Below are 9438 nucleotides of genomic sequence, written 5' to 3'. Positions count from 1 at the left end.
ATAAACTTGAAAGCTAATTAAGTCAATATATTTTATCTTAACAAATAAAATCACACCATTTGTTAAGCAAAACTGCATGGATATTTTTCCTCGTACCCAGAGGAGTCTAAATTTTTTTTTTTTTTTTTTCCAAACGACATATATAATATGTCCAGTGTCATGTACTCATGTAATCATAACATCCCAGAACATAAGCATAAATTATAGTTTCTGTTGGATATAAATAGAAAAGGACATATAATATATAGTTGGGATGCTTCACCAATCACCATTGACAACATAATTAAGAAACAGTGGCATCAATGGCTTGCTGTGGTTTTAAAATCTTCAAGCTGGCAGCTAAACAAAAATAAGTATTTAATTAGTTGACATATCAAAATCTTGAAACATGCATCCGTGCTTAGGCTCAAGCTAGCCTCGTCGTGCAGTGATAACATTAATTATTCCATGAGCTGACTTCTTTCAATGTCAAATTATAATTCGCTAATTACATGACCAAATTTACAAATATAATTAAGTAGGCAGTTTATTTTAAGGAATAACTTTGTATATATAGCATCTCGGTTCGGAATATGTACTCCTACAAAAGTCAAAAGTGAGATTTACAAATAAAGAAATTAAAGTGGGACATTTATCCTGTTTTATAATACAAAACTTGGTTGCAGGTGCAGCTGTGCTGGAACTGGTAATATTTTAATGCATGAGTCAGTAAGGGTCTGATGGTTTAACTCTAAGAATATACCTTTAATTAGAGTATGTAGGCATGCATTTTATGTCATGCCACATTCAGATTTATCACAAAGTCAATTTCACAATTTGACAAATATAATTCCGACTTACGATTTCAAATCTGGCGGCTTCAAATTACCCTTTCATGCTTCAGTCTTCCTCTGACAAATTGTTAAATTGGAACCACAGATTAGTAATAAGAAGTGTAGTGTCACGCTATATACATAACTTGGCACAAATTTCAGCTTATGAATTTGACAAAATAAAAATAAAGTTTCCAGAAAGCTTCAGACCCACTGGAACAGTGTTTTACAAATCAGGTTCTGTACCAGTATGAATTCAACACTTATACGTCTGATATAGGAGACATTAATACAAAAAATGTGGATATAAATTCAACACTTATACGTAAATACGAAACTGGTACAGAGACATTAATAGACAAAAAATGGACAACCTGGAAATCAACGTGAAGAAAAGTAAACTAAAACGTCTGATGCTTCAGCTCTTGACTCATTGCTAAGACACCAAAAGTCAATTACTCTACATTAGCATCTAAATACAACTGCCAGAACAGATCATTAATTGACTCAAAAAGTAGTAAACTAAATGCAAAGAATTTAGTATCCAGAGTAGAGTATGCAATAACTGCTGAGAATGGATTGGTTTATTCAACATTTTTTTTTATGTTGGTCATCGGGTTTTTTTATTAGTTATTGATACACAATACATGTAGCTGGTACAGGAGTGGATACTTTTAAACAACTAAACTTTAGTCAGAAGAATTAAACCAACCATCATTTTAAATTTATGAAGAGCTGACTTATATATATATATTTTTAGGCATTTTCTAATTTTTATCCTTTCTGACTTCATTACATATATATATTTAGCTTTCTTCACATAAGAATTCAAACAATAGTTTTCCTTTCTTTGGGGCAACAACAACAAGAACTGAGTGTTGACCTCTTGTGCAAATCTCTAATTTAGCACCTTACATTAATTAGCCTATTTTTTAAATAGAATAGCTGATTAATTTCTCAACTCCACAGCAGAAACTGTTGGAACCTTATTGTTACACATAAACAGTTCAATTCAATGTGCCACTATTAATCTACCTATGCCAAAATGACCATCATGCAAAATTCATCAATTCTTAGGGAGCAGACGCAATACCTGACTCCATTAGCGTATTTATGCAAAGCTTCTCTCAAAACCGGTTGATGAACTTGTAAGACAGCGGCAAGAAAAACTTCGTGCCGATGTAGAGGTTGAAGCGTTGGCGGACTCCTTAGTGGTAGGATAAAGCCTTCCAAAGCTACAAGACTGCCCTTGTGAGATCGTGTTCACAATTCCTTAATGATCTCACATCTCTATTCTTTAATGGAGAGAAGTAGAGAAGGCTACATAATTAACTAGATGACGGCTAGAAAATTCTGCAACTTTTCGTATATTCTTGTGCTTTGGAGACCAACCTATTTATAGAGATGTAGAGTCGGCATATTGCCAAATTCTAACCCTAACCCTAAACCAATTTTCAGCCACATGCCAACTTAAAAAAACGTGCATAAAAAAATGTTCAACTGCATCAAAATCCGTGCAGAAGCTGAAAATTTGGTTTCCTTAATTGCAAATTTCAGAATCAGTCCATCAATGATTTGATTTTTGCCTAAATTGTTCTACACATTTGTGGACCACATCCTAATGAATATATTGATTGTCTATTTCCTTATTTGATCACTTTAATTGACAATCATATATGACAGTAAACAATGCATAATTAGATTACATATATGCTCAATGTTGGCATTAAATCCAACGAGGTTGGCAATAAATCCAACAATCTCCCACTTGAGCAATATGTCATGACTTTTTAATTATGCATTGTGTTCCTTATTTACGCACATTTCTTTACTGTCTTCCTTATATATTCCCAAACCAATTCGGTCCATCAACTATACTAGTAAAGGACTAAAGCGGCATTCGTCGCATTTATTCGCAACTAAACCCTCAATAATCACATTACTAATACAGCTGAATGACATGAATCATGATGTGGATGTGTAGCATAGAAATTACATGTAATTGTGATCTTCACATGCCTATTTCTAACTTGGTCTCCCACTTAAATCTTGAAACTGAATTTCATAAATTAACTGAATATTCAAACAGAATGTCAAAACTTCATAATATATATAACACTTGTTACATGTCACAAGTTATATATCCAAAATTACAATGAAAAATAGAACATTAAATAACAGACTCCCACTAAAACTGAATATTCTTAATAGAGATTACACCCATATGAGCAACATGCTCTTCAAACTTAGCCGGTGTCAATCTCTTAGTAAGAGGATATTCTAACATAGAGTCTGTTCCTACATGTTCTATTTTCAATTCACCATTCTGTACTCTTTCCTTTATTTTACTTTATTTTAGCATTGTTCCATTAACTGAATAATACTTGGAGCACTTGTTGAGATTAGATTTGTCTCCATTCCCTATTGAGATTTATTTTCTGGTTTATTATTTTGCTTGTCATACTTAAGGATAACCTTGGGATAAACTTAGAATACTTTTGGATTTTATCCCTTAGTATTTCAATCCCTAAGCTAAATGATGCACCACTAAAACCTTCCAACTCTAAATTTTTTATCATAAAGTTTTTTAGTTTATTGCAACATATTTATATCGTTATCGGCAAGCAATATGATATCCACATATAAAACCAGAAATACAAACTCACTCCCACAGAACTTAAAGTATACAAAATTATTCAATAAATTTATCTCAAAACCAAACGAGATAATCTCACTATGATTTTGTAATATCATTGTTGAGACACTTTCTTTAGTTCATAGATGAATTTCTTAAGTTTGCACACTATAGATTTTGCGTCTCTTGACACATAGGTTTCTAGTTGCACCATATAGGTTGTTTCATTAATGTCACCATTTAGAAACGCTGTCTTAATATCCATCTACTAAATCTCCAAATTAAAATGCATAACCAATGCCAATATGATCTTTAAAGATACTTTCAAAAAATAGAGTATTGATGATTCAAATAACATATCAATCAATATGCCTTCCTTTGGACCGACAATATTGATTATATGTAAACATAATAATCATCACTATACTTTATGTGCACATAATTTTAACAATCATTAACCTTCCTTTGGGCCGGTTAATGCTTGCATTCATTAAATAAAATCAAATATAAAATATCTTAAATCTTTGGCAACAAGACGAGCTTTATATTACTCCTCATTACTAATGAGTTTCACATCTTTAGGTAATAGAGTAATTTCCTAATGTCATTGTCAATTAATGATTATATTTTTTTATTGACACTTCTAAATTTTTTTGAGGATTTTCAGTATTGTCTGAAACAATCTGGCGTACAACAACATCTTCCAAAACTTCATGCAACCTTGAGTGGCCTGCACCCGTCTTTGGATTTTTATTTTATGTTGTTTCATCTTGTTGAGTTTGAGTTTCAATAATGATTTCGTCCGTACAAGTGTTTTGAGTAAAACTCGGATCTATATCCACAAAACTCGCAATACCTAATAGAATATTTGCATATTCCTATTCGAAATCAATTATTTTCTCACCCCCACAAACTCAACATCCTCCAAAAATTTTGCATTTTTTTTTGTCTCAAATACATTATGTTATGTAGGATTATAAAATTTATAACCCCTTGAGAGCTCATTAATGCCTCTTCATGAACCTCTTCATTATTATAAGACACATGCGATTAGACCTGTTTCACTTTTCCTTTTCCTTCTTTTAATCAGAAGTACTTGTATCCGTAATAGTGTGACAAGTTTCTCTAAATGCATGGTCCAGATCCATGACACTGAGAACTATTACTATGTTCTCATGTCAAAATTTGAAGTTGGTTCTATTTAACATAAAAATGTTGTTTAGGCCTTTAACAATGCTAACTGAAAAATCGCGAACTAAATATCATAAAGAACAACACGAATAAAAAATCTGAATTTATAAATTACATTCAAATAAAGGCCCAACTTGCTCAAAATATATGAGATGATTTTCCCTTTCGTTACTATACACACGAATTTCACAACCAGGTAAGTTCCCAGGTAAGTCAGGAATCCCTAAGGATACACTTCGAATTCCGACTTGCCTAGACAGAACTTTCCTCGACATTGTTACATTCATAGTATCGTAACTTATCTCAATAAATCACCAAATATTTTATGAGTCTTAATATCATCATAAAACCAAAGTATCATTTTCCATTGGGTAACGAGTCAATTTCTTATGATACTTTGGCGCAATAATAAAGTACTGATAACCTAGAACATACCGAACAACATGCCTTCCTTTGGGCCGACAATGTTGACATATGTGTAAAATTTTTGATCATCACTATACTTTATTATTACTCACTTGCACAAATAATTTTTGTAACCATTACCTTCCTTTGGGCCGATAATAATTACATCCATTAATTGCACCTTAACTTCCTTCATAAAATGCATTCGAATTAACTTCATCAAAAGAGGTACCTTTGGGTACAATTAGGAATCAATTAATTCAAATCCAAATTACATATCCCTTTGCCTTTAAAAGAACAATAATTTATACCCTAATTATATAATCTAAATGTGCAATCAAACTAACGCAAAAGGAAAAAATTTAATTGCTTCACAATAATCTGCAGTTTCCAAAATTTGATTTTATTCTATAATCAAATTATTGCATACTCTGTTGTGGCCTAAAAAAAAAATAGCAGCGGAATACTTTTAAAAAATTGGCTTAACATAATTGCGTTACTCTGTTATGAATTTCGTTACTCAGTTATTCGGAAATTAATTCCTTTCAATGATCAATAGTTAATGGCATATAAAAATTAAACTATGCCCAAATACAAATCTGGAGGCGCAATATCCGAATAATACCAAAATTTTTATAATAAAATATCAACCATTGACCTTGATTAAATCAAAACTATAGGCATGAGACAGATCAATTGATCACATATAATTTCCCAAAAAAATACAGTAACAAAATTCAAAACATAGTAATACGTAATTTCCGAAAAATCCACAACATAGTTTATTATAGCAAGCAATTCAAAGCAATTGAAAAATCAACAATCAATTGCTTATTCTCTAGATCAATTCTAAACAAATAATCCAAATTGGCGTAGGAGTGGCTCTGATACCACTTGTTGGAACCTTATTGTTACACATAAACAGTTCAATTCAATGTGCCACTATTGATCTACCTATGCCAAAATGACCATCATGCAAAATTCATCAATTCTTAGGGAGCAGACGCAATACCTGACTCCATTAGCGTATTTATGCAAAGCTTCTCTCAAAACCGGTTGATGAACTTGTAAGATAGCGGCAAGAAAAACTTCGTGCCGATGTAGAGGTTGAAGCGTCGGCGGCCTTCTTAGTGGTAGGATAAAGCCTTCCAAAGCTACAAGACTGCCCTTGTGAGATCGTGTTCACAATTCCTTAATGATCTCACATCTCTATTCTTTAATGGAGAGAAGTAGAGAAGGCTACAGAATTAACTAGATGACGGCTAGAAAATTCTGCAACTTTTCGTATATTCTTGTGCTTTGGGGACCAACCTATTTATAGAGATGTAGAGTCGGCATATTGCCAAACCCTAACCCTAACCCTAAACCAATTTTCAGCCACATGCCAACTTAAAAAAACGTGCAACTGCATCAAAATCCGTGCAGCAGCTGAAAATTTGGTTTCCTTAATTGCAAATTTCAGAATCAGTCCATCAATTATTTAATTTTTGCCTAAATTGTTCTACACATTTGTGGACCACATCCTAATGAATATATTGATTGTCTATTTCCTTATTTGATCACTTTAATTGACAATCATATATGACAGTAAACAATGCATAATTAGATTACATATATGCTCAATGTTGGCATTAAATCCAACGAGGTTGGCAATAAATCCAACAGAAACAGCATTGAACCCATCATAAATTTGAGTTGTGCTACGGGGAACCATATCTGCCAACTGATCAATATAGCATTAGTAATTGTACTATAAGAAATCTTTGTTTTTCTCAGTTTTTGCATTGCTGTGCCAGTATTGGCAAAACTCATCAGTGTACTAACATTTTGTTTCAGGCAGCCTAGTAGTAGTAGGATACTGATCATTTTGATGACCATCTTACCACTATAATGGCAAACCGAAAACATTGTGATTTTTTTATAAAACATTTGATCTTTCTAATACCAATATACCATCCATAAGTTTTATTTGCACCTTTCCCCAAGAAAAGATAAAAGACCATGCAAACACGAGCCTATTTCACTGTCAGTGTTATCTTCCCAAAATAAGGGATAAACATAAAATATATCAATACTCAATTGTTACTTCATAATTTGTCTTACTAAACAAAGGAATGAATAAAAAATTTCTCTCATATCCTTTCTCTCCTTAAAGGTCAACATGAACCAACTTTCGGACTTTAACTCGTTGCATTGGCATTGCATTTATAGTGTCACATTCTACGTGATAACAAGATGTGCTCAAAAGAGTACACAATGAGTTCTTTGATTGAATGACCACAACATTAAAAAAAAAAACAAATTAATGATCACTATTGTACCACATTACTAATCTTATATTGGAAAAACTTTCACGGAACTCATCTTACATAAAATATCCAATTATCTCAACATATTATTTTATTTAAAAAAAAATAGAGAATGTACTTTCACAAAACTGTTACGCAATAAATGGTCCCACCTATTGCAAAATAAGAAAGATCATTGTCATGAATTTGCATTCTTTTCTCCTAGAGCGAAGCAAAAGATGATTATTCTATTACAGTCTCCAATCACTTTTATTTGTCGACAGTTGAGAAATCGAGTCTTTTTACTCAGTTTTATTCTAATATTTACGATCTTCTCGTATCTAAGAAAATCTCAGCAAATATAATTTAGGAAATTAAAATACAGAGTTCAATTCGTCCAGAAGACTTTTTATTAGAAAATTTATATATTATTCTTGATTGGCCAAAAAAGAAAATGTAAAGCAAGAATACCGCTTCAATGTCCCTTCACTGGGGAAACAAAATAATAAATAGCACGATAACAGTATCTGCAATACCATATATTACATTTTCAAAGAACCACAGATATACATAGAAAAATTCAATTGCTTGTTTAAAAACAGTGGATAATCAGATTTGATCAATTATTTAATCAGTTAAATGTTGTCCACAAGCAAATTAAAATCTTAGATGAAATCAGTTTTCCATGTAAAAACAACAAGTATATGACAGTGAGAGGTACCAACCTAAAAAAAGATTGCATATGATTCTTTTTAATTAGCACTATTCCCACGATTGAAAGCTTAAATCCTCATGCAATTCAGTTACAAATAATAAAAAGGTAATTGATGCAATGAAAAAAAAATATCAACACTAAAAGATTTTGGAGTAAAAGAAAATATGCCTTCTCCATGGGCATTACCAAACTGAGGTTATCTAAATTTATTGAAATTGTGTGATTTATCACTTTCTTACTTATTCAAGAAGTTAAGAAAGCTAAAATAAATTAACTAGGATTTCATTGCTAAAAATCAGAAACCTAAGAGCAGCAGAACAATACCATGAAGATGTGTATCGAAATAAACACCAATCTAGTAACATTTTATTGACTGAGTCAAGTCCAAATTTTCAGTTGATCTTGTTACCAGTACTGCAGTACATAAGAGCTGGTATCTGATATTTATCGGCTGGTACACTTGAAGAGTGTCCCACATGATGAGCCCAACTAATTAAGAAAACAAACCATATTTAAAGCCCCATCTCAGGCCAAAAACAGGTTCGATTATGGGCCTAGTTATATTAGATTAGATAAATAAAAAGCCTAAATTATAGTGCAGAGCTACTTATTATATATTAAATGCCTGAAAGTTTGACATCAAATTCTAAGCATTAGGCTCGAGGCGACATGGGAAACATTTAGCAGTGAATAGTTACAATTTATTTTGGTGCTAAAAGGTGCTGTATTGACCTGAATTTAGGGAAGAATAACCGACCTCGTGTGTTGCTCAGTTTGTAACTTCGATTCATCATTTACCCCCCTCCCCCCTCCCCAACCCCCCCCCCCCCCCCTCTCTCTCTCTAAGTGATTAGAATAGAAGCATTTGAAAGAAAAAGAAGGGAAAAAAGCAAATGGAAATATTGGGCCCAGAATGGATAATGAGTGTGGCCAGAAAATAATAATATGAATTAGTCTGGATCCCCTAATGTAACCCAATTTTGGGTTTAGCATCTCCATCGTCTATTTTATTACAAGGTTTAGATTTAATAAAATTTATATGCTGCTTGTCCAAAGATGCTGTCCATTTTTTTTATATAATTTATATGCTGCTTGCCCAAAGATGCTGCCCATTTTTTTTCCTCTTGCTTAAGGCGATCCCATCTCATAGCACAACCACCCTTAAACCTAAATCGCACTAGACAATTTCTCAGGCAATCTCTCGTCTCTCGCTCCTCTTGTCTCAGCATCACCGTTGCCTTAGAGCACGCGTACTTGACGAATCCATATGCTCCGGGTCCGAGGTATTCGATGAGAATTCGAACTGTTACCTTAGAGCACATGCCATATCCCTTTTTCCTAATTCTTTGTTCCCTAAACCCTAAATCCCTTTTCTCTTTCTCCCAATCGTAG

General features: G+C 32.7%; 1 long non-coding RNA gene across 1 annotated transcript; it reads right to left on the bottom strand.

The window, feature by feature from the left end:
- Positions 1 to 218: 218 nt before the first annotated feature.
- LOC144550245 (uncharacterized) lies at positions 219 to 8851 on the bottom strand. Its single transcript, XR_013510221.1, has 3 exons — positions 8779 to 8851; positions 743 to 890; positions 219 to 339 (listed from the first exon to the last, which is right to left on the bottom strand). It is a non-coding gene; the product is annotated as an uncharacterized LOC144550245 (long non-coding RNA).
- Between the last annotated feature and the right edge of the window lie 587 nt (positions 8852 to 9438).

Source organism: Carex rostrata, chromosome 2 (genome assembly GCF_964058835.1).
Source record: "Carex rostrata chromosome 2, lpCarRost1.2, whole genome shotgun sequence".
Lineage (NCBI taxonomy): Eukaryota > Viridiplantae > Streptophyta > Magnoliopsida > Poales > Cyperaceae > Carex > Carex rostrata.
Note: the sequence above shows the minus strand (reverse complement) of the source record. Positions and strands in the feature narration are given on the sequence as shown.